Genomic DNA, 27,523 nt, shown 5'->3' with positions numbered 1-27,523 from the left:
TACAGTTTGGCTATGGCATACCAAAAATCCAGCACCCTATGCTGAGTTATACGTGGAAAGCAGAGCTGGAACACTAAAAATAAAGATGGTGCCAGAATGCAATGCCAGTTCTTGGCAGCACTGCAAGCTCCTCATGCTCTGTTCTCATTGGAATTTCCCTTTGCTCCCAGGTGGCTCTATGCTGGAATCCTGTGGTGGATATTATGAGTTCACTTGCAGAGTCACTAGGGGAATACAGTTGTATAACACAAGGGCAGCGGGTTACAGTAATCCTGGGAGGCAGAAGTGCCCTAATATTGTTTTATTCTAATTCTTTTTATTTGTAACTGAAGTTGCAAGGCCCTAGTACCAGAGTGTCCCAAAGCCTATGAGAAAAAGAATCTTGACTTGCTCTTTCACTTGTGGGCACTTCTTTCCTAGAAGCACTCTAGAATCTCTAGAAGAAATTTAGAATAAACTGACCTTCGAAGTACAAGTAAGATCCATTTCTCCTGCTTATATCCCTTAGTCTCTCTAAGGAAAAGGTATAAAGGAATGTTGACAGATATCTATGGCTTTTCTGCAATTATTCAGATGCAATTTATCAAGATTTATTGTTTGGCTGTCCCATCATTGGACACATGACCAGTTGAAATGTATTGGTTTACACAGTGGAAGAGTTCATACATGTGGAGTTGTGCAGAGGGGCTCCTTGAGTCTACTATCAGAACAAACCATGGGAGATGAGTGAGATTAATGCCTTTCCCAAGATGTGATGTGCCCATTTACTCCTGCTACACATCTGTCCACAGCCTTGACACAAAACAGCAAATGCCTGCCTTTTTATCACTGTGACAGACAGTGGACACAGTGGCAGAGGGGACACAGGGCAATTGAGACATGGAGTCCCAGGCCGTGTGTCAAAGACTAGTTGCATAATTTTGGCATGAAGGATTTGGCCTTTAGGTTAACTACTCCCACTGTAAAATGTAGTGGGGAACTACAAGATTTAGAAACAGGAGGTTTCTATGTGAAGCCTGAAACTGGAAGTTAAATGGGTGCAAAAGAGCAAGCTCTAGAACTCAGGAGCTAGAACAACATGAAAGGAACAGTTTTTTAATGTTGTTTCTGGAGTAAATAATTATTCCAAATTTCAACCCAATCTCTTGGTACTGAATTTTTGTCTAGTAGGGATGGCTGATAGTTGTATAAATCCTAAAACTGGTAAATATCTTAAATTGGCAATCTGCAAATTAATTGTTTAAGAGAGTTGAAAAGGAAAATTTATCCTGCTAAGATTTCAAACCGCAGAATTTTCCTTGATGCACTTTGAAATTGTAGGCTAGGAAAAAAGCAGTGTCTAGGATGCTTTTTTTTAAAAAATATATTTATATATCTATTTATATATTATATATTTTATTTATATATTTATAGTGTCAGCTATAAACATCCACTCTGAAAGAGGCAGAGATGCCATTTTCAGTGGAATGTTCCAGATAGCTTCCCTGAGCAGTGTGTGAATGTCTTCTCTCACTGTGTGAAATGACCTCCTTTACTTTGAAAAGATGCTTTGTACATAGCTGAAAAGGTGTGGTCCATTCCCACAGAAAGTTTTGGTTATGATGAATAGAAATTAACCTCACAAAAAGTAATAAAGGGAAAAAAACCCAACTCCACTAAAAAACAGTTTCCTAGGTATTTTTCAAACTGCCTCTGTGGAGCAGTTTTAATTTCAACATTCCCCAAAACTATTTTTTATTTCTGCCACCCAAGAAGGAGCACAAGAGCAAGAAAATAGAAATGGCTCTGTGAGATGCATGTTAATGGCTAGAACATCCTGGACTTCCATGTGGAGTCTGAGCAATCTGAGCACAGAGCAGCTAAACTAGAAGTTGGTTGTTATGTGCTCTGTATTGATGTAGTTAATATTAGCCATAAGAAAAAGTGTTGGGAATCCACAGGAGTTAGGGAAGGTTTATGGCTGTGGCATGAGAAGGTGGCAACTTCCCACACAAACTGAACATGATGCAATAACCTGCAACTTGCCCCTACATATTTAGACTTTGACCTATTTAGTTTCCAGGGGTAGGGATTGTGTTTTCTTTTTGAATGCCCAAATATTTTGAGAAGAATGAATCTTAATTGCAGAAAAATGTTTTTGGAAAGAGACACTGTGGCTGAAATTCCCCTCCCTTTGCCCAGCAGAGTTTCTTTGCATTGTTAGCACTCAGCTGGTGGGAGGTGAGGTGTCCTGAGGGAGCCAGCATCTGTTTCCAGCCATGACTGTATTTGTTTGGTGGCAGACTACTCTGGTCACGTGTCCTTTGGTCCCCCACAGACCTATTGCTGTTGTTGAGGCTCTCCATGCACTTACCATGTGCTGGGACCCTTGCTGTATCCTGGTAATCACTGAATCACTGAATTGTCCTTCTCTGCCACTGAGGAGAAGGAAGTGAAAGTCCTCAAGGTCGATGTAGCTATGCATGATGTTTGAGAAGTGTTAGTGCTACCAAGTCTCACGGGCTCTTAGCTCAAATCAACTAGGCAAAAAAAAAAAAAAAAAAAAAAAAATTGGATCTGTAGCCTCGGTGTTTGTGAAGGAAAGTTACAAAAACATGACCTGAGCTCACCCTGTATTAAAAGAGAAATAAACCTCACAAATGTATTAATTTATTTTTCAGTAACTCATGTTACAGCTAATCTCATGATGTTTTGTGGCTTGACTCATGGTTTTCAAAAGCTTGAGGCTGGCAATAGTGAGTAATACATAGATTGCCACATACAAAGCAAAACCAGCTTTTTTTTTTTTTTTTTTTTTTTTAATTCAAGGGTTATATAATACCAAAACCAAATTCTGCTGTGGGCTCTCATCTGAAATGTGTTTGACAGTCCAAGTCTCTGTCTTTAGAAAGAAGAGAGGAATCTCAACAACTACATCCCATATTTAAGTAAATGTTCTGTAAGCCATGAAACTAGTGAGTTCTGTTTCCTTATGAATTTTTGTTGATTACCTCTGAGGACATGATCTTTGTTGTCTTTCATGCTTCTCTCCTCTTCAGATCTCATTAAAACTGACTGATAATTTGAAAACACTTGTTGTCTCTTGAGGTATATTTTAACTATAGTTTGAATCTGCTTTCCCTTCAGCATTTGCTTCTTTGGCTCTGAGATTTTATAAGGGAAAATTGGTGGAAGTATTTATATATTTATATGTATATGTATATATTTATTTATATCTATATTTATATTTATATTTATATAATTTATATTTATATTTATATTTATATTTATATTTATATTTATGTTTATATTTATATTTATATTGTGAAGTATTTAAAAATTACTAATTTTCCAGATCACCTATTATGATTTCATTAAATCCATGACTCCCGTTCTATAGCACTAATAAAAGTTTTCAGTGTACAACAATGGGTAGAGAGCACATTGATTGTCTTAGAAGACATTGTGGTTTACTCAGTGCTACTCACTTTGATTTTCTGCAGAAGGATGCTTTAACACTATGCTGTGATCACTGCTACAGGATTCTCAATCTACACAGAGGTGTAGAACATTACTGCATTGCCACTGGTTATTGCAGTGTGCTGCCACTCATCATCTCAAAATTATTTACTCTGTGGGAGCACAGCACTGTTGTGAATCCCCATCTGTGCAGCCAGAGAAGGGCTGGTTATCTTGTGCTGCATGGAGGGACCATAATTGCCTTTTCATCTATTTGCAGGGATTAATCCCAAGCCTGTATCCATAACTGGTGAGATAATTAACTCTTTAATTATTGATTCACACTTTATGCCATGCATGTTTTCCTCTATTCCATTGTCTTCTAGCTTCTTTTAGCAGGCCATTGTCTTTCCCAACACTTCAGGAGAAAGGACTGAGTACTGAGATGTCTGTCTCCTCTGTATCCTACAGATGTAAAAATAATTTCCTCTTTTGCCTCCACCAGTAAGAATGGAACATTGCCTTGCTGAAAAGGGCTGGTTATGCAAAACTTCAGGACAGTTGCAAAGCAAAGCAAAAATAAAATAAATTGGTGTACCATTGGGAAAGTCTTTCCTTCAACCAAAATGTGACATTGAAAAAAATATGCTCACACTTTTTAATTAAATATTTAGAAATCTCTTCATTTTCGCTACTAAGAATAAAATTGTGCATTTTTTATTTTTAAAAAATCTAAGCTCCACTCCTAATTAGTGTTATCAAAAGACATAGACAGATTATGCTGATGTCTTTTTATCTCTGCATGATGAATGCCTTGAAATATCCTCCCTTCTCCCGTTAGCAGTTGGATGTCATTTGAAAACTGAGTAATAATAGTAACTATTCTCAGCAGAAGTGTTGAAGTCCTCCCTCTGGAGGCTACTGTACAATAAAATATGTATGCCACATTTCAACCATAGAGGCATAGATGGCTAGAATTTTTTTTCCAACAGTAATTGAAAAGCTTGGGATTTGCAGGCAAAGGTATCTTCAGGATATCTTCTCATGCTGAAAACATTGTGGAGGTTGTTGGTCAGAAGTTAAGATCTCGTGGACCTTTCCATAAACGTTTTTATTGTATCAAAAAGAGATTTACGTGCCATAATTTTTGCCCACTTCACAAAGCACTAATTCTTGAATTTCTTGTTTTAGCATCTGTGATTAAACTTCCTTCCTTTCCCCCCTAATACACTGTTGTTTTCCCTTTTTCCTGGCAGTGATAATGATATACTAAATGTGTTTCATTTTTGCAGAGTAAACATAAGGTAAGAAATCCACTTGTATTTGCAGACAGCTGTGTCTGCTGTTTGCTAGGTTGCTCCTCCAGTATTGTTTATATAGTCTGCATGTCAGTGGTTCACTTGACTACAGATTTGCTCACACTCATAGGAGACATATGTTGCACATCATTATGCATTTAACCATAAGTCTCCGTGCTTCTAATGGAAGAAGATAATAACAGTTTCATGTGTTGCTTTGACTTTATAGTAGGATTTTAGTGGATAATCAGATACCATCTGTGGGAATTAAGATTTTGCTCTTAATTTTGCTAGCATTTTGGATAGAATATTTTATAGGCAGTTCATGCACTATGGTACACTAACTGTCCTGTAAGGCTTGGCTTAAGATTTCTATTTCACCATCCCTGTGGGCACTTCTGTTAAGTAGCTGACTCTCCACCACTGAATTGGCACAAGATCTCTTGTCCCTTTCAAAGCAAGAAGTATCATTAGCTTTCTATTTTTACTATTGTAAGAGATTTTAAAAAATCCATCTTGACAATAATCATGGTAGTTTATAAAATTAGTGGCAAAACAATTTCCAACAGTCAATTTGCCTGTTGTCTGAGCAAAAATTTTCATTATTGCTGAACGCTCAATCCTTGTACTTGTTAGATAATTTACAGTAAACACACGTCCTCTTAATTACATCATAGTAGCTTAAACAGATTTGTAGAGCCATTAAAAAATCAATACCTAGCTTTTAGGTGATGAATTAATTAACAAAGTGTGAATGCTGAAGGTTTGCTTTGTCTAGCATGCACTATGTCTTCATAGCCTCATCATCAATAGGGAGGAGTGCAAAATTGCATGACGTTGATAGGACAAAAATGCTTATGAAATGCACTACTTTCTTTTTGGCCTAATGACCATTCCTGTAAACCTTTGTGTTAGTCCAAACAAGTGGCACAAAATGTTTTATGTATAAATATATGTATAATGTGCAAAATATGTATAAATATATGTATAAAATGCAAAATACCAAATGTATTGCCCTCTCCTTTAAGGCCCATGTTTTTAATTTTCTCTTTGTGCTAAACCCCAGTTGAATTCAAGGTGAGTTTTACAAAAAGGCTTGGTTTGTAAGGGTAGCTTAATCAGCTTGCAGCAAGAAATTGCAAGCTCAAAGCAAGCTTAAATGTTATAGCTAGTAAGAGTTCACATATGTAAAAACATATACAGTGCAGTGGTTTTGGCTCCAAACAAAACCAAACTATGTTAAACCACCACAACAGGGATAAAGAAAGTTTCCCCCCCCCCCCCAATCTTCCTGTTTTAGAGCTAGATCTAGAAGCAGAACTGTCAAATGTTAGGAAGCATAAATATCTTCCTATATGGTTTATATAGCAATTCTGAATTGATTTCAAGCAACTCTCTAAAAACTTCTCACAGGGTCACTTATAAGTTTGCAATTGATTATTTGTTCTAAATTAGGATGAGATAGACAATGCTGAGACTGGTAATGCCACTGGGTTTTTTCTAAAACCATTCATCATTGGCTAAAGTGAATAGGCTACAAGATCATACTAAATAAAAGTAATACAGCTGTCATTTCACTGACTAGCTTGTAATTCTGAGAAATGAAGTCTACATTTCTGGTCCTGGGTATTAGGTAAGATCATTGCCTATCAATATGCTTATTCCCAACTTCTGTTGCTGTCCTCTACTCATGTAGTGAAGTTCCTTTAGAAATATTTTAGTGGTAAATATTACATTAATTTCACGTCCTTGATTTCTGGTGACACAGGAGAAGAAAGAGCAATGAAATTGTTAATTGTAGGAAGTGTTCAGTTGAGCCAAGTGGCTATACCTTGAACAAAAAGCTGGAAATACAAAGGCATCAAGTGTTTCTAAATTATGTCACTGAGTTAACTAAAAACTTAGTTTTGATTCTGTAACAAGAAAATTCCACGCTATCCAAATAGATAGAACTGCTGAATGAACCAGCAACTGACAGCAGTATTTACTCCAGCAAAGCCAATAAGTTGCTTTCATTTGATGTTTATTATCTGGAATTTATGAACTGTCTTGTTATTTAACTACATTGACCTTGATGCACAGCATTTCTGCCCTTCAAAATAGTTTCATTGTTTAATTATTAACTGCAGTCTTCATTCTGTGTGTGCATCATTAACAGAAAAGTAGTTCATTTAAAATATTATTGAAAAGAGCGTTCTGTTCTACTACTTGTTTATACTTTTCTGATACGTTTAGCATATTCATACCCATGTCAGAATTTCAGCTTGGAACTTAAAAGAATGCCAGCCAATGTGTCTTTCATGATTGGCCTCTTATCACTTAAAGCTCCTTGAGCAGAAGTGGGTCAGCTGTGATGTAAAAGTGGATTTTTCAATTAGCTTTCAGGTGTGAGAAAAATACATGCCAGCTTTCAAGTGTCCAGGTTTTCATTTGTGTCTTGGAAGGCAGGCAATGCTTTCCTCATTTGTTTGGAATTCATGCTTCTACTGTATGTCCAAATAAAATAGAGAATATCCGAACTGGTTGTTTTGGTTTTTTTATTTTTTTTTTTTTTATGAGAAGTATTGGCAGAGTGGGAGATGTGGCAACTTTACCTAATTTTAAAGCTGTGATGTTGATTGGCACTATATTGCATTTGAAATCTCTTTTCTCTACTACTGGCTGTGGTACATGTATCCTTCCTGATGTTTTATTCCTAGTTTTTTTCTTCTGTTTTGTGTTTAGAGATATTCTTCAGAAATAGGCAAGCCTGTTCTGATAGAATATGAACTGCCACATCCTAGGAGTGGCATTCTCTGAGATTCAAACTTAGCATTAAATAAATTCATCTGGGGTTTTATTTCATGTTTTGGTCCAAGCAGGAAGAAAGAAGTAAAATATACTTTGAGTATTTAGTTCTGCATATAAATGAGGAAAGCATAAAAGCATACTTTATTTTTTCTTTCTGGATGTTCCATGCAAATTTTCACACTTACAGATTCAGTTAAGAATTTATTAAAAAACAAGGATTTAGAATAAATATTCAATATGGAAGCAGTGTTTCATTTTCCAAAGGGCTGTAACTTATTTTATCTTTTCTTGTTTCTCATTGATCAAAGACAGTGAAATAAACCATCTTGTTTCTTCCATCAAGTTCTTCTCTCTTTGCCTTTTCCTTACACCAATTTTGAATGTTTTGTCATATTTAAGTCCTTGTACATATTGGCCATAGCCTTCATCTCCAGTATACTTTTTATACAAGCATCTTAAAAGAGAAGCCAACAAAATTAAGATTTCATACAGGTATCCATAATTAGGTGTCACCTGACAGCTAATATTTCACAGAGAAAACCTTCTAATGTTTTTAATTTGTGGTGTTTGCCTGCCATCTACATGTTAATCCTCTCTTCATTGTGTTGGTGTTAGACACAGAATATGCTGAGTTGGAAGAGATGCATCTCCTCATTGATTTTAGCTCCTGGCCTTGTGTAGGATGCTCTTGTTGCATCATGTGCCTGAGAGCATTGTCCAAATAGTTCTCCAACTCAGACAGGCTTGGTGCTGTGGACATTTCCCTGGGTGAAGAATCTTTTCCTAATATCCAACCTAAACTTCTCCTGACTCAGCGTCATTTCCTCAAGTCCTGTCTCTGGTCACCACAGAGAGAGATCACTGCCTGCCCCTCCTCTTCCCCTCACAAGGAAGCTGGAACTGCAATGAGGGCTCCCCTCAATCTCCTCTTCTCCAGACTGAACAGAGCAAGTCCCTCAACTGCTCCTCACAGGACTTCCCCTCAAGTCCCTTCACCATCCTCATGGCCATCCTTTGGACACTCTCTAACAGTTTAATGTCCTTTTTACATTGTGGCACCAGAACTGCCCCCAGCACTGGAGGTGAGGCCGCCCCAGCCCAGAGCAGAGCAGGACAATCCCCTCCCTTGCCCAGCTGGCCATGCTGTGCCTGATGCCCCCCAGGACAGGGTTGGCCCTCCTGGCTGCCAGGGCACTGCTGGCTCAGATTCACCTTGCCATCAACCAGGACCCCCTCATCCCTTCCCACAGTGCTGCTCTCCAGCCTCTCATTCCCCAGTCTTGTTTCTTTCCATCAGCAAAATTTTTTTCACCCGCAATTCTACCTCTTCTACCTGCCTTCTTTCGTAGTATCCTCTCTATTCAGTGACCTACCAGCTCTCACAGTACAGCTCTTTAGTAACTTCTCTGCTTTGTTATCTATCCCGTAGACTCAAGCCTTAACAAACCCCATTTCAAACCCCCACTTTTACTCTAGTGTTTTATAGGGGGAAGATAAGAGAATTTCTCAGTTTTCAGTTTTTCTCACTAATAGCTCTGAAACAATAAGCAATATGTAGTGTCTTCTACATCAAATCTCACATCAGTCCTGAATACAAAATTATTGTTCTCAGCAGAAAATTAGTAGCAGTGACCTGTCAAACCTCTGGTGTTGGAGAGTATCTTTCCACATTCTGTGAAGCATTTTTCTTCTTAATAATGTAGTAACATTTCTAGTATGAAGAATTTTTTCTCAGCTGCCTTGATAGCAAGAATCCCATTGCCATGTAGGGAGTTCCAGGTGCATGAGACCATACTCTCTAAAGCAGCAAAGGGCTATGCACACACCACCTCATTAAAAGATCAATTCCTTCAGCTGAGACTCTATTGTTGTGGATCCACACTTTTCCAAGACAGGATTTTTCTTTTTGATAACTGGTTCATCCTTTCTCAGAAATCTGCAACATACATCAGGGGTTTTTTTAAGGTATCAGTAGAATAGATGATAGTAATAACCAAATTCCCATATTTCTGTGGTAAAATATTTAAGGTCATTTAATTAAGTTAAAAATAAAACAGTTAAACAGTGATATTTTTATGCCACTTCTATATTATTTTTAAGCAGTTATATTGGTTCATCATTGAAATATTAATCCCTTTTGTAGGCAGCTTTCAAGATACATTTTCCACTTTTGATAGGAAAGTTGGAAGATGTTTGGACACAGTTCTGTTCTGATGGTACTGAAAAGATGAAAAGAAACCCAAAAAGACAAAGCTCTATCCAGCTCTCCAAATATAGTTTGGAATTCACTGTTAGACATGTGAAAAAATAATTTGGTAATAGTTTTCAGAACTCTTGTTGAGTATACTTGTACATTCTTTCAATGTGCAGGAGTCATTTCATGTTCAATATGGGAATTAATGAGAAATGTTATTCCATATTTCGCATTCAGGACAGGACCCTCCAGATTTTTGATTGCTTGGGTTTTGGTTTTTTTTACCTTTTATCTTCTTTTCTTTCCTGGTCATGATGCAGAAGGAAGAATTTCAGTGTAAACTTCTTTTAAAAAGCCATATCATTTTCCTTTTGTACCTCTTTTTCACTGTAAGGACATAGATTTCTATTTATTTTTCAACTTCAGACTTACTAGCAAATGCTTCCTCAAATCCACTGTAAAACCAGTCTTAAAAATACTGGTGAGGTTGGGATCGATGTCCCTTAATTCACTGAAGCCAACATCAACAGAGGCCAGGTTCTCAGCAGATTGACTATGTGCTTTAATGGAATTTTTTTTTTCCACTGAATGTCTGGCAAATTTATCCGTTGAAGAGAAACACACCTCGTGATTGAAACTGTAGCCTCACAGCAGGCTGAGCAGGACTTGAGAATAATTTGAGATTCTGAACACACATTTATTTTTATGCTCTGTGTGATTAAGTTGCCCCTAAATAAAGCACATGGCAATTCATCTGACAGAAAGGAAGCAATTTACAGTACCTTTTTCTAATAGCCACACATGTACACAGCTACCCACTTTGGATTTTCCCCTAGGAAGGCCAGGTCACAGGGAAGAACCTTGACCTCTACATTCACTACTTTTTTGGGGGTTTTTATGTTTTTCCAGACATAGCACTACAGACTTCAGCAGAAAGCCATTTCCCATCCATCTTGTTTGCTCTTCTGCTGCCACCTCTTTGCTGTTTCAGCTGCAGAGAAGGCAGGGCAGGCAGCTGATGCTGTTTCTGACATGTGTTGGGAGAGGTAAGTGACACTGTGGCTTTTACATTAGTAAAGAGTTGCTAGAAGTTTCTGTAAATTCAAGCAAGAGGTGAGGTAAAAGAAGGCTGGATAATTTATTGTTTGAAGAAAATAAAGGAAGAGAAAGGAATAGAATGTTAGTCCTATTTTTTTTCTTCCAGCACCACACTTCCAATTTATCTGTGAAAGCTTGAGCTATTTTATTGTCATGAGAAAGGCCGCTTCTCTCTTTGATGATTTTTTGATTGACATTGTTACCATGTGCACTTGGTCTAGGAAAAAAAAAAAATTAGAAAATGAAAATTGTACTTATTCTAGCTGGATTTTGTTTGTTTAGAAAATAGAAGAACCCCTTAAGACTTCCCTTCCAGAGAGCCATGGAGGTGTCATATCCACAGTGTTTTGTCTAGGCCTGGTTTTGGTGGTCTGGAGAGAGCCCTTTGGCTTACCTGACTCACTGATGCAGGGATTAGTGTTGAGGAATATTCAAGAGAATTTTTCTGTTATTACTGACTCTCTGTAAGGTTGTCTGGGCTGGGGTGAGTGGGACTGGCACAGAAATAATAATTCAGTCACTATATCTGGATCACCAGGATGACAGCAGCCTGGAATGGGAAAAACAAGACTGGTCAAGGATGCCTGTTTCTAATATTTAATAACTGTTTCTAATAACTGTTTTTAAAATTTTCTTGAGTTTAATACCATAACTGATGGAAAGGAAAAGGATATTCCAGTTCTACTTCTGCTCCCTGTACATACTGGCAGGACTGCTTTTATTGTATCAAAACCTGTTTCCTTGTGATGAATAATTTTTTAAGCAATTGAAAACACAGAAAGTGTCTTATCTCCCCTGGTAGGTGTTTGTAACTTTAATTGTCCAAGGTGCTCTCGACGTTACATCTTTATTACATCTCTTTCTTTCATACCACACCTTCATGCTTCTGTTTTTTCTGCAGTTCTGAAATAAACAATGTCTTTGAAACTGCTGGGTTCTACTGCTTCACAGCTTTGGTCAATAGCAATTTCATGTCCCTCTGCTAGTTAGCTTGTAGCGCTTTTCACATCTTTTCCTGCTTCAGTGGCTGTTGCTTTGTGATCCCCTCTGTACGCTGCTTTGATCTGACTTAGTTGCTGTCAGATATGTGCATAACAGTTTTAAGAACAATGGCAAGCTCAGTTTTTCTACTTGCCTTTCATCACAGGTGGCCCATCTGCTGGTCTTTGTGTCTTGATTAAGAGCAGTTAAAAAAAATACCACTAAAACTCTTGACTATTGCTAAACTACTGCACCTCATTATCTATTTCATGCTGCAATCTCCTCTGGCCACAGAATGTTCTGGTGATTGTATGGCATAATAGTAAAATAAAGCACGTACATTTTTCAGGTGGGCCATAAAAACATGCTTCCTGGGAAAACATTCTGTATTTTTATGTGAAATGGAAATGGAAAACTTCTGTTGTTTCTTTGTTGTTGGGTTTGTTTTGTTATTTATTTTTCTTTCTTTTCCTTATCATCTCCCTCTTCTTCCTCTGCTCTTCCTGTTTTCTGAATCTGTTGATTCTTTTGCATACCACCTGAGCCAGCGTGAGCATTGCTGGACTGGAGCTCCAGATGATACAGAAAAACCTGTGTCAGGATACAGAGCAGGAAAGTCTCCTTTTGTAGGCTTTAATAGTTTGTAATTGCCAAGAAGGGTGTAGTAGCAGAAAAAACCAACAAAAATTGGTCTGCTCATCCTGTTAATTCCTAGCTCTCTGTGCTTTCTTTCTACACAGGACATCTGTAAAACTAGATCTGAACTGTGCTGTCATTCCCACCCCGATCTATTCCTGCCTATCTATCCTACTTCTCTCCTTTGAGATTATCTTGCATTTAAAATCAATGCCAATTGATTAAATGGGGCTGTGATGCTCAAGATAAACAAGCAGTTAAGGGTAGACTGTCTGTGTTTTTGAACTTTCTGTATGTATTTCACTGCCACAATCACTTGAAACAAGGACCATTGGATTCTTACCTGAAAAAAACACTCAGGAATCTGACTTGAAAAGATCTGTAGTCAGGAATGGATGATCTGCTGAATTAAAAATCCAGCAACTTGATGAATTAGAACCTCACTGCACCAGGTAATGAATGGAATGTAGAGAGTTCTGACTATCAGCTGGTCACCCCTGATGGAAAGCAAAGGATGAAATCATATGGTCATAACTCTCTTCAGTAGTTTTATGTCACAGCATGGATTTCCATGCCTAGCTGTTGTGTAACAGCTTATGTACATCTTTTCTTACAGTGATATCCTTTATATGATATAACTCACAGGCCATGAAACTTTATCATTTTAAACTGAAACTTTCTATTCAGTCTTGAGTTTGATGTGATGTGGGTTGTCATGCCAGTACTACCTCAAACTCCACTTAAATGAAAATTTTACCTTATGTATTTATCTGCCCTTTCTTCAAAATTTGTGGTGGTGTTTGGTGACATTCCTAGAATTTGGAGCCATCCTGATTTCCATCTCAGGAAAAAAAAAGAAAGCCTGAAACCCTATTACTTCTATTGATCTCTTCTTATAAGCAGATAGAGTCAGCTACTGTTGCACTGAATTTAATAGCACAATTATTCCATAAAATACAAGTTATATTTTGTAATACTTTTTCATCATGGATCATCAGTTCTTCAGTTTATCTTGTCTGTGATTCTGGTACAAATAAAGCTTCAGTTTGTAAGGGTAGCTTTTATGTATTTTTGCATATTTGCCCAGAAAAACCATGGGGAAGTGGTATAAAATCTCTTTTTGCTGTCTTCCGTGTGAATAGGGGCCCATGTCTTTTCCCCCTCTTTTATACTGCATCCTGACCTTCTACAGATACTGTTGATGAGGTGTCTTTCATCTCTGCTGCACCTTGGAGTTTATATTTAGCATCTCTGCACATAAACATATCCTGTTCCTCACCATCCCTGAACACCCACCACAAACTTCCTCTGCTTTTGTCACTGTCATGTTCCTTCAAACAACTGCTATCTATTTTAGACTTTTTTTTTTAGTACACTCTGACAATTCTGCTGCTTGCTCTTTTTCTCATGAAAATGTTCCCGCAGAGTTGATTTTTTTTTTTTTTTTTCAATTCTGATACTCAGTGAAGCAAGTCCTGCTTGTTCTTTTTGCTCTTCTTGACCTGCTCCATTGACATGGTGCTCTAATGTGGTACTGCCTTGGTGGTAGACCCACCTTGGTGGTGCCTCAGTTTTCCAGTGGGACACCACAGTTATGGACATAGAGTGGAATGTGTGGGAAGGAAAAGCTGCACTTTCATAAGTTTTCTCTGGGAGTGAGAGAGTTTCTATAAAGGAGAATTTTTCCTCTTTAAATTTGTGCTTGCTTCATAAAAAAGTGTTGCCTTAACGAGATGCCCAAGTCCTTGCAACCCTAGGATCACTTGAAGTTCTCTGAGTGGCAGAAGTACTTCACCTTTTTTCTCAGAAGCTATCTCATGTTCCAGTGCTCTCCTGAGTTTCCCAAATGTCATGTTATTTGGCTTTTTTCACATCCCTGACCAACTCATCAGCACGGTCATTATCCAACCCCTAGAGCTGATCTACTTAACACCTCATTAAAAAAAAATATGTTCAGCTCATCTCCTCTCACTGCTCTTCACTTGTCAACAAGTTCTGCTTTTTTCCCCTTTATATGGAGTCCTTTTGGTGCTCAGTATTTGTCAATCATTATTTTTCACCCTGTGGTGCAGATTTCTCATGCTGCTCTTATTAACCATCTCAAGGATGTTATGTACCACAGTTTCTTTAGCTTACAGTATATATCTATATATGGAAATTTTGTTCTTGTTTAGCCTTGAGGTTGAATGCTAAAGCCAAGGAATAATAGCATATTCAAATATATCTTCTCCCATTGTTTGGTTGGGTGTTTTTTTGTTTTGTTTTGTTTCTGAATATATTATAAGAAACATACTGCTATCATTTTGTAATACTTCTCAGAAACTTTTTGGATGCATTTTTTTCTGTAGAAGTTATTTTCTTGCTTGCCTAGATGATTCAATATTTCTTTAGAGAATCTATAATCATATCTCAATGAAAAATTGTTAACATTAAGCTTTCAAATAAAGAGACAATTTTTTTTGATGGTTTTTAGTTGGTTTACTTTTATGCTGTGAAGCAGTTAAAATAAAAAAGTAGGAGACAATTTTCCTAATTTTTTTCCTCAACAAAAAATGATGTAGATTCATTATGGAACATGCCATCCTTGTAATTTATTTTAAATATACAAGTAGCATTTTTAGCTGTATTTTTGTCCTTTACCGCATTTCATTATGCCTTTATTATACTCTGAAAAGAGATGTGTGACCAGAATGGTTCTTGAAGCTGATGATAAGTTAGCCTGATGATAGGAGTAGGTGTTTAATGATGGTTTGGACCGTTGGGAAACAATGGGCAACTGAATAAAAAGTGATTTTAAAAATATTTAACAGTTCATGATTTTATGTAGCACAATTGTTTGGCTTTTTTCCCCTATGCATAAAACATGTGGTTGTAGTTTGGGGGAGCACCAGAGCCAGCTATTAAATGCTGACTATGAGAAGTTGACTATTGTGTGTTTGAGTAGCCAGAAAATTAGTGGTGATGTTTGTGGCTGTCACCTGAACATAAGACAAATAAGGTTTCTGAAAAACTGGAGTTTCTTGGTACCTACAAGGTTCAATAATTTTGGATAAAAATTTGTCTTACCACTAGCAGCTGGAAACCTACTTTTCATCCCCTAAATATCAAAGATAGATTTTGAAGACTGCAAGGGCATTGAGAGCAAAGCTGAGCATCCCAGGATCAGATAAGAAAAATTACAAAGCATTTTCAAAGTGATCCAGAGCTCCTGTGTTCTTGGTGTTCTGGTGGCTTTGGTTCCTCCAAAATAGTGAGGTACTTCTATGCAGGAATCTTTTCTTTCAAGGAAGTGCCTCAAACATTTCTGCATTTTCAGCTCACTGAAAGCCATGAGATTCTAGATTCAGGCTACAGTACTGGATCAAACTGTTGAATTATTAGGAAAGTTTTCCCATGGAATCAGTTTAGCTGAGCTCAGTTGTAACTAGAATGCAGTTATTCTTATACTGATGTGTGCGTGAACCTCAATGTTATGTTCAGGCTTGTATTTTCCCCTTTAGCTTCAGCAAGACAGAGCTGCTTTTGATATACAGAGGACTGAGAAATGAAGGTGAAGAAATATTATGATACACTCTATGCCCCTGCTACAGCCTTCTCATTTTCTGTTTAAATATTGGCTAAAACTGAAAATCTGGTCTTCATTTTTAACATTCTGGATAAAAAGGACACCAGAGACACTTTCTCCCACATTAATACATTCTTTCATTTTTTTCTACCTCACAGACTGTTGTCTGTACAGGTGCTGTGCATGAAAATGTGCTCAGAGGACAGTGCTTGAAGGAAAAACCTCACTTATCTCATCCTAGTCAAACCAACATTCTTGGAACCCCCTATAAAATCTCCACAGTAGAATATGATGATTTGATTATAAGAGGAATTTGCCTTTAAATAATTCCTGTCATAGTTAAAAAGTGAAGAATAATGAAAAAGGAGAGTGGAAATGATGGAGGAAAATATTCTGACTGCATCCATCACCTGTTAACTATACCTGTGTATTTAGGAATGCAATCAATGCCATAACAGCAACGATCTTCATAGAAGCTGTGCATAATTAATCATTTAGATTGACAATTTATTGAAGGCAACTGTTTGTTTCACTTCCTCATTTTTTTTTCCTAATGCTCTAACTACTGCTGATGACTTGAGCTTATGTTTAAGAGACTGCTAGCTGCAGCAGAATAAATAGTTCATCGCTACAACTATGCTGGGTCTGTGAAAAAGAAGAGAAAAAAAATTAGCCCAGCAAATGTCTTGGGGGCTGAATTATTTCTTCCTTCCCTGCCTTGCTCAGGAGTGGGAGCTAGAAAGTGCTATATTGCTAGTTTTGCTATCACCTCACTGCAGGAGCTCCCATTATTCATAGGAGAATAGCTGAGGTCAATTCCATGTGCTTTGTGGAAGGGACACTACTATTCATCCCTTACAGTCTTCTAGACTGTGAGCTGTAGCAAATGGATTAGGGAAACAGTCTCTATGAGGTACAGTTTGGACTTTGAGTTGACCTTGTGTTTCTTAGAGCAATCTCATGTATACCATGAGTAAGATTTTTGAGAAGTCTTATAAGTATAAGGTGTAACAGCTTTTTCTTTAATTATTATTATTTTTTTTCCAAAATCAGATTGAATTTAATCAAAATCGGAGGACAAAAATATCAGGTGGATTCTGGAAAACTTCAAATACATTTGTAGACGACAAAAGCCTGAGGGCTTTCACTGAAACTGCAACATAGTTTATTCTTAGCAATTAGGGGGAAACTGGCCATACTTCAGGGATGACATAAAAATTAAATGTCCTCCACATCAAAGTGACATCTTAGTCTTGGAATACCTAGTGTGTTGAATGCAATGTTGTTTTCTAGTCCCTGTCTTTTCAGCCTCAATACTCTGACCAATAAATGCACATCTAGGCAGATATGGTGACAAAGGACAACCAACATCTTTCCTTCAGATGTTTGATGTTGAATAGAGAGCATGAAGCATCAGCTACATTTGTGCATCTTCCATCCAATGTTGGGTATTTGTGAGCTTTGCCTCACTTTAGCATCAACTTAATAAAGGATTTTTAAGGCAGATGCAGAGAATTCTTTTCAAATCAATGAAAATGTCCCATAACTGCAATTAATTTGATTAGTTATGAAAAACTTGTGAAGTATCTTTAGCCCCTTAATTGAAAATCAGTAATAATTTCATGCTGTATGTAACTGAGTGGTCTTTGTGGTTTTTTTTTCATGGGATGACCCAGAATCCTTAATGAATGCAGGGAAACTATAGACAAGTAATGTTAGGTTTTCTTTTCTATTTTGTTCAAGACTGCAGAACATCTCATTCAGTCAACAAAGGGAAATGGCTGACGGAGGACCTGAAAACATATTTTAACCGTAACAGCTCAAGAGAGAATTTCACAGTACTAGTAAAGCTTGCTGAACTGTTAATTTTCCTGGAGCTGTTTAACTTCCACAGGGGCACTGTTTCTTCCCTTTGGCCACATCTACTTGGCTTTTCATCAGTAATGCGCTATCCTATATCCATTACACCTACCTACTTTAAGCTCTGCTCCTGCATTGCATTAAAACCCATATGAAATATTCATTAGAAGAATGTGGAAAACTGACACACAGTCCCTTCTTAAAGCAAATGGAATTTTACTACCTCAACTGGAATTATATGGTCATATTAATCCTTCAGATATGTCTCTGCATCTCACAAAAGCTAAAGGTTTACCTAGAGGATTACCCTTTATTTTTAAAACGTTGTAAATAATTTGCCATTGAAAAAAATTAATTGTTAAATTTATTCTTAACATGCAGTTTTCATAGGGAAAAAGAAGAAAAAGTCTCAGGCTGAAAATCCAGACCTTTTGAAGAGTGAATGTAAAAAATATAGATTAGCACTCTGACTCTGTAAATATTTTAGCAAGGTAGAAAAGGGAACTATCAGAAATTAATGCTCCAGATATGGCTGATCTTCTGTGATTTGATTCATGTAAGAAGCGGAAATGTATTACCTTTCAAATGCACATCCTGTTTCCACTCTCTGCCTTGGTGGTTGAAATGGGTTCTTTGAAAGCAAATATCATTTGCTCTTTAGTTAAACCCCCTCCATCTAAGTCCTTCAGAGTGTATGCAGTTTAATTTGTCTTGTAGTGGCTACATCACATTTCACTGAGCACGAGGTTAAGATCTTTAATGTAGTGCAGATCTGGACCACCATATATTTTAGTATTGCACAGCAGCTGTACGGGCTGACCAGCAGGAATATGGGAGCAGTGTGCCGTGTTCCCAAGTGTGTCTATTTTATTCCTCTGTCATGTCTAATCAGCACCAGTGTCCCTGCAGTGGCTCCTAAAGGAGTTCAGGGTCTGGATTTAATGTGGCTGGAAGTGACTTGGTGTTGACTGGTTCCATGGCATGCATGAATTTTCTATAGTCCTTGATATATATAGAAAAATTCAGATCAAATTCTTCACCAGACCAGATGTGTGGTGTTGTATTCAGTGGCAGAGGAGGTGGCACTTCCCTTAGCAGAAATTGCTGTATACCTTTGCTTTTCACAATTTCATGACTTAAGTCTAAGACTTTCCAGTGCAATGCTGGATGTATTTCAAGTCCGTCAGCAGCTGACTTGGTGTGTGTATGGCAAATTTGCTTTTGGCAGCACAGTGGGAAGCCATATTTGTAATTTTCTCATAAAACCATGGACAAGTCCATGGAGCATATTTCTTCTTGTCAGTTATTTACAATATGTAATTGAAATTATACCTTTTGGATTTGAGAGGCATGTATTAAGTGCTGTTCATACCAAGAGAACTGGGTCTTGACAGAAACTCTCCCATGGGGGAAGAAAGGTAACATATACACTTGCTATGAAGATGTATTAGTATGTTAAAAGAAGTAAGTATGAGTATCCACTGAAGTATCCTTTAATGATGATGAGAATGATAATGATCCAACAATGGATTCATTTTTATCATAATCTTGTTACCAGTTCACAATGACGAAGTTTAATGACATATGATTTTTTATTTGGATCTACTCATAGACCTTATTCTTATAAGCATTCATCATCATGCTGTGTTTCATTAACCTGTGATCACTGATGCAAGAACCTGGCCATAAGTGGGTGTATTAGGTTTGAGTGACAAGGTTTGGGTAGCTGGAGGGCTACAGGGGTGGCTTCTGTGAGAATCTGCCAGAAGCTTTCCCCTTGTCTGACAGAGCCAACAACAGCTGTCTCCAAGACAGACCCACTGCTGGCCAAGCCCAAATCTGTCAGTGATGGTAACAGCACCTCTGTGATAACATATTTTAGAAGGGGAAAGAATTACTGTGCAGAAGTAATTTCAACCAGAGAAGAGAAGAGTGAGAACCTGTGAGAGGAACAGCTCTGCAGATCTTCAGGTCCGTGCAGAAGGAGGGGGAGGAGGTTCTCCTGGCACCAGAGCTGAGATTGCTCTGCAGCCCCTAGTGCAGACCATGGTGAGGCCCCTGTGCCCTTGCAGCCCACTGAAGTCCATGGGGGAGCAGAGAACCCATGGAGAGAGGATCCATTGGTAGAGCAGGTTTTCCTGGTAGGTCGTGCGAACCTGTGGGGGCCCCACGCTGGAGCAGCCTTTTCCTGAGTTACTGTGCCCAGTGGAAACATTAAAGCAGTTAATGAACTTTCCACTTCCTGTGGGAAGGACTCACTTTGGAGTAGTTCATGGAGGACCCTCTCCCATGGGAGGGTCCCTACTCTAGGCCAGTAGAAGGACTTTTATCTCTGAGGAGGAAATAGAGGCAGAAACACCTGGGTGAACTGACCCTAACCCCTATGCCCCATCTCCCTGCATCACTTGGAGGCAGGACATAGAGAATCAGGAATTAAGTAAAGCCAAAAGAGGAGGGAGGGAAGGCAAAAGGTTGTTACAACTTGCTTTACTTCTCATTGTTTTATTCTGATTTTGGTAATAAACTAAATTAATTTCCCCAAACTGAGTCTGTTTTGCCCATGATGGTAACTGGTAGGTGTTGTCTCCCCATTGTTAGCTCATGATCCATTCATTATATTCTCTCTCTCCTGTCTCTCCAGTTGAGGAGGGGAGTGACAGAGCAGTTTTTGTGGACACTTGGCATCCAGCCAGGGCCAAACAACTACAGTGGGAATCTACAAAATAGCTGCTGGGAAATAAATGATGCAAAGTAGTATTTTTAGGATTTTTTTTTTTCTACCAGAGATGAGCATGTGAGTTGTAGTAATCCTCTGTGACAATACTCTTGCTCCAGAAAGAGTGTGCACACAGGGACTTGTTCTAGAAGAAGACACTAGCAACTAGCTACTCTAAGAGGAGTCATGAGTCAGGCTGTGGCTTTCTTCTGGCAGCTTAAAAAAGACTTAATTTATTGTTCTTAGTCTTCCTTACTATGCATGATAACATATCAACTACTTGCTTTGTTACAGAGGCTGGAAATTTATGCCATCTGTTAATGCAAATCTTGATTCAGAAAACAGGGAATATGAGGGTAGTGAAAATGTTTTCTCTAGTGGCTCCCAACAACTGTGTTATACATTGTCACATTAATTAATAGCTTTTGTACTATGCAAATTATAAAGTGCATGCACACAGAGACCTGCACAAATTGTGTAACATTCACTTGGACCTGGCAATGAGTTACAAAGTCCAAGTGGTGATGCTGTAGTGGTTTTGGATGTTAAAATAAAATTTTGTTATTTTCTCTTGGCTTGTAGATAATTCCATCATTCATGTTACTCTTTGTCCTAGGTTACAATACTAAGATATGTACTATTCCCATCCTCAAGAGCTGTTGAAACCAGGAGGAGCATTGTTTTTTCCTTATCTCTTGTTAATGGGCCCATCAATGCCTTTCTGCATGACTCAGAGATAACTCCCTCCAGGAGCCATTTCTGTTTAATGGACCCACCACATGACTCACAGAATGACACCAGCCCTTTGTGAGATGCTCTGCCCAGGGGGAAGGAGCTAAGCATCCCTACCTGGATATAGTCTGGGGTTTGGGACACAGCAGGCAGTCTTTCTGCTGAATTCCCAGAAGAATGGCCATCTTTTCCACTGGATCTTCAGAGGAAGACTACACCCTTTCTAAAGGAACACTGCTCCAACAGAACCACATCTGCCGCTCCTGGAGGACTGCAGCCACCAATCCAACTAGACTGCTACCAACACCCTGACCAAGAAGGTGTCAGGTTGTATTCTGACTTTGCCAGGTGTTTTTCTTTTCTATTATTGAATGTATTTTGGTTTTATTTTCTGCCGCTCCTGGAGGACTGCAGCCACCAATCCAACTAGACTGCTACCGACACCCTGACCAAGAAGGTGTCAGGTTGTATTCTGACTTTGTCAGGTGTTTTTCTTTTCTGTTATTGAATGTATTTTGGTTTTATTTTCCCTTTTCCTAAAAAATCGTATTTCTGACTTGGAGTCTCTCACTGGTTTTGCTTTCAAACCAGAACACTCTTTTTGCTTTATGACCTGGTCCTTACAAATATCTAACTAAATACTGTAAAAGAACAAAATGGACAGTTTTTGTCTCCCTCTATGTCACAGCTTCTTGGGCTTACCCTAGAAAATTGTACTTGATGTTTGGTGTTCAACACCTAATTGAAATTTATAAAACATGGCTAACTTCATCAGGCAGTGTCCTCATGTTTGCCACATGCTCTTCTGCCTCTGAGCCTTAACTCAGAGCCAACACTTGCTCCTTTTCTCCTTCTTAGATATGTCAACCATGGTAGTAGATCCCAGGTGCAAATTTGTTTCAACTATTGAAATCTTACCTGAATGGGGCAATCAGATTCAGCTTTAAAAGGGTAAGTGGTACTTTTGTACACAAGTCCCTCCACTACCACAAGCTCTGAGTAAAGCTAGAAGAGAATCCAAGATTTCATTCCTTATTGACTGAGAAGTACTTTGCTAAGTCTTTAATTTTGGAAGGGATAATAAGAGCAGTAGTAGTGTGCAATGATTGGTCCTCGCTGACAAGAGTATTGTACATTTTAATGATTCACTTGTTTCAGAACATTTTTTCTCCCAATACAAGCTAGATAAAGCAATTTAGGAAGAAAAGTGCCAGACGAGGGTGGTCCCATTGGTCAGAGAAGTTTGACTTCTTCAGATCCTTCTGAAAGCTCTAGCTTGAATGACATCTCAGTTTGCTTCCATATGACACACAGACCATGACACACTTTCTGCTGGAACATGAAATCATCTGAAACTGAAATCTACAGTAGAGCAATTGCAAGATATATTTATCATAGCTTTTCCTGGGCTCTTGAGCACAAGGCCTTGGTTTTTTTTTTCTTTTTAAAAAAGAAATTTCATTTTTCTGGTTAAAATAATAAATTCAACTTTGATACTTCCTTACCTACACTACTGGTTTTAATGCTTGAGCAGGTGATTTTCTTGGGGTACAGGCCCTGAAATATCTTTAAATGCTCTCCTGTTTAATATAATGAACATTTCTGCATAGGGCATAGTCATATCTTCATGCTGAACTTCAAGGAATGCTAAACTATTAGGTGGCCTGTAGAGCTGAATACCCTGCTGAGTTCAATCCTATAGCTAGCATTCTTCCATCCTTCAAAAAAACAAAACAAACAAAACAAAAAGAAACCCAAAACAAAACACAAAACAAACAAAGAGGCCAACAAAAACCTACCAAAAACCTCACAACCAACAATGAAAAAACTCAAATCTCTGGAGAGAAAGTCTGATGAATTCAGCAGATGCCATACATATTTTGATAATATTTATATTTCTTTCTGAGCCTGGTGAGGGCCTCTCCAAGAAGACAGAAGCCTAGAAGTTTGGGAAATCCAATAGCTGGAAGAATCAGCAATCTATTATTGTAGAGGGTGAACTTGTCCTACTGTAAGTTCTTACTTCAGCTAACTCCTTGTACCCTAGTTTTGGTGGGTTAGAGCTGTGAGTGATGAAGGCACAGAATGATAACAATAATAATTCTTCTCATTACTACTATCCTGAGCCTGGCATTCTAATTTCAAATAGCTACAAGTTCTTGTTCAAAATAGCACGCATAACAAAGTAAACAACTGACCCTAGCAAAGGCAGGCTTTTTTTTAACTACAGAATCTCCTAATTTCAAAAGTACAGCACTGGATATTGGAGGTTATGCTGAAGGACAGCAAATAATTTGTGAACCAGTGTATACTGCTTGTGTTGTCTGTAGGATGTCTGAAAGCATTAAAAATTCATGATCTTTTAACAAGGAGCTACAGCAGTAACAACATCAAGCTCCAGCAATAGTTTTCAGGTTAGTGCTTTGAAATATTTATTTTGTCTGATTTTAAAATGTTTAGTCTGGAACATTTTAAATTATACTTTCCCACTGTATATATTTGGCTTGTGGAGCCTGTCTCTCGGACTCTGGACAAGTATGGACTGCAAGTTACTCTATTTTATTGTTTAGAAAACCAGTCTCTGGTAGAAGCCTAATGTAAAAAACAAAGTGTCCTTTTGAGAATGCTGAGGTCAAAGTGCAAGGCAAAAAAAAAAAAGGGAAAATGAGATAATAGGAATCTTGTGAGAATTCTTTGGTGGGAATAGAGACCTCTGAAATCCAAGCACAGTGGAAATTTATAAAGCAGCGTCTGAATGCGTGTGCTAACAGAAGAAAATCTTCTGTGAAGAGTCATGATTGAGCTTTTAAATTAATGAAATGCAATAGGAAAATAGCAATCTTTTAGCTACTTAACTGACTTGTCCTTTGTTATAATCAATGGTAGTATAAAAGTTAGTTTTTAAATTATTTTATTGAGGATTTGCAGCTTCAGAAAAATTGTCCCACTTTGCAAGGAAACTGAGGCAACAGAATTGTCCAGAACTAAGTTAAAAGGAGCATTGAAATGTCACAGTATAATACACGGAAATTGAGCAATTACAGCTGCCTACTTTGGTTAGGACTAGATATTTAAATGAGGTATAAATATGTGCATTGATATGTACACCTGACAACTGGCTAGTGCATGATATGCGAGTGGAATTAAGTATTTCAATATATGGGGATGGGTTCCTAATTCAACCACAGTCAAGTCAGTAGGAATGGGAAAAACTTCCTGATTAGGCATCGTCAGCAGGAGAACAAGTGAGACAAGTTTTTCTGTGGCCCATTTTTCCCTTTAATGCTGTCCTTATCTGCTTGCTTTTCGCAGATGTTTTTTTGCCTTGCCTTGTTTTCCTGTTAAGGGCCAACTCTGTTTTCACTTATAAAAGAAAGGTACAGCTGTTGGAGTGAGAGCAGATATTGGTTCTCATTCTCAGGAGATATGTTGATGTCCCTAGAGATATTTTCACTTGTGACAATAAAAAGTGGTGTGGCTAGTCTTACACACAGAGGGGTGGTTTTAGCCAAAGAAACATTAAAAATCTTTTAGTAAAAGAATTTAAAATATTTCTGTCTATTTTCCCCTGTAGAACCTGATGCAAACTCTCCTGGGTACATCACAATAACACTTACTCTACTGACAGACCTGCTCTAATCCAAAACTATGTCCAGCTACAACCAGTTCTCATGATTATTTGTTTTTAAAAATTAAGATGACTTTCACCAGTATTTTTGGTACTCTTGAGATATGATGACATTTAATCATTAAAAAAGCTTTAGACACAGCATGGGAAAGTGCTCTATTTTCTATCACCATTTCCCTTCAATTATCATATAAGTGAAACCAGATAGACTGCAAAATATTTGCAGCCTTCATATATGCATATGGTCCCACATTCTGGTAGAAGTCTCAGTCTCTTTGTATTCTTTCCCAACTTTAACATGACCTTTAGAGCTAACCATATCTCTGTAAGTTTTTTTTTGGTTGTTGTTTTTGAGCTTTGAGTGTTTTTTTGGTTTTTTGGTGGGTTTTTTTGGTGGGTTTTGTGGTTGTTGTTGTTTTAGTTTTGGGATTTTTTTAAGGCAAATAGATAAGTAACTGCATTATTGAAAACAACTTAAAATGTTTGATAGACAGTAACTACTGCAAAAAAGAAGGAAATTAGTGCGTTGGACCTGGAAGAGGAATCCCTGTTTAAAGCACAGAGTTTGACAGCATATCTGTGGTTTGGTGACGAGCTTCTGACAGTCTGTTTAATGAGGAGACAGAGAAAAAGTTTGGGCTGTACCCCTACACCAATGCTATTACAGTTCTCCAGCGAAGTGAACCTTCCACATTCTCTCTTGTGCCCATGCAGTCTGTCCCAGGTGACACCAGTAGTGCTTGTCTGGAAGACCTGGATGTCCCTCCCATTTATAGCTGTGAGAAAAGAAGAAACAAAGTGGATCCGTGGGAATGGTTCAGGACCCCTCCCTAAAGAAAACAAGGCCCTGACTAAAGAAACCATTCAGGGATGTGTATTTACACAACCCATTAACCATGGAAGTAAAGAGAGCTTATTCATGAGCCTAAAGATGGGTTATTCTTACTGAAGATTAATGTCCCAAATCAGGGTCTTCTGAATCATAGTTGGGGTACTTGCTAGCTGTAGTCACAAAAATTCATCAGTGCAGCTGTGATCAAGACTCACCAAGTTGTTTAAGTGTACAAACATATTTTTAGTTCAAAGCAAGTTAGGGTATTGTAACAAATGTGGCTAAAAGCTGTATTGTGAAGAATAGAAGTTTCTGATATTTGTGTTCTATTCCTTCATGTCTGAAATACCTTAGGAAGTCTTAAAATAGATTGGGAAACCTGGGCTCCCATTTTATGGCCTACAAAGTATATGGATAAGAGAAGTTCGGGGTTTTTTTATTGCTCAGCAATGCCATTATGTATTTATATCTTTTATTAGTGAAAGAACAAGCTGAAAGGAAGTATATTTGTGGCAAGAGAACTGTATTTCCTTTATAATAGGTGTATGTTTGACTTCTCTCATCAAGTATTGTTCAGCCTTTTTGATGTATATATTTATCGACTACCCTTCTTCTGTGTTCCTTCCCTGCTTTGTCTGATGTATTACTTGATTTTTATTTTTTTTCCCCAGTACAAAACATTTTTAGTTGCACCAGATTTGGGATAGTTTTGAATGGAAGCACAGCAGACAGAATGGATATATCTGTGGGGATAAAGTTAGCATGACAATAGGAGTCTTGGTAGCCTTAAAAGGAGTACAAGACTTACCCATGAAGTATCTGAGCAATTTAAGGACCTATGCAATGGGGCTTTAAGCAACCTGGTCTAGTGGAAGGTGTCCCTGCTGCAGGTGGGGAGGATTGGAATTAGGTGATCTTTAAGGTCTCTTCCAACCCAAACCGTTCTGCGATTCCACAATTCTATGAGTCTGTGGAGAGGAAAACCAGAGTTTGGGGGAAGATATCTGGAAGGCACCAAGATGCTCAAGAGTTGTAAATGGATTTGGGCACATGTGGTGAGTTGAGGCCAACCTAAGCTTGTTGCACCCAGAAGGGTGATACAGAATACAGCTTTTTTACAGACTGTCTGAGGGAGAGAGCTGAAGATCTCACTGGGAAAAGCAGGAGTCACAGCAGCAGAAACAGAGCTGTCAGCCTTTAGCCCCTGGCATTTTGGTGAGTCTCGCTGGAGAGAAGGTGATTGGTGGTAGCTGTGCTTTATTTAGTGAGTTTAGTTACTGGGTGGAAACCACCACTTGTTTCTATTAAGAACATGTTGTTTAAGTGGGATTAAGAATTTAAAAGAAAGCTGCCTGGGCACCCAGCCAAACAGAATACATCCATCTATAGTTTAGCAATGATAAGCCAACACTGGAATTACTAGGCCAAGTTCCTCCACGGTGTAAGCTAATATAAGCAAGCCCGAGACCCTGATGTATGAAATGAGGCTGTGTTTCCCCAAAATGTAACTGATATAAAAAAGGCTCCTGTTGTCTGCTTGTAGAGGTTCAGTATTAGCATAAGAAATTAGGGAATTCTGCCTGGATGGACACTGCCTGCTGAAAATAAGGTTCATACAAGGAAGGAAAGCTGCCAAAGAGGATGTTTTTTTGTTGCCTAGAACATGAGAACTTTTAGCAACTTTCATGTTTCTAAAACCATGAAGCTCTGCAGTGTGAGAAAAGGCAAGGAAGTATCCCCTACTCTATTGTGTTA

This window comes from Haemorhous mexicanus, chromosome 1 (genome assembly GCF_027477595.1).
Source record: "Haemorhous mexicanus isolate bHaeMex1 chromosome 1, bHaeMex1.pri, whole genome shotgun sequence".
Lineage (NCBI taxonomy): Eukaryota > Metazoa > Chordata > Aves > Passeriformes > Fringillidae > Haemorhous > Haemorhous mexicanus.
The sequence above is the reverse complement of the archived record's forward strand: the minus strand, read 5'-3'. Positions refer to the sequence as shown.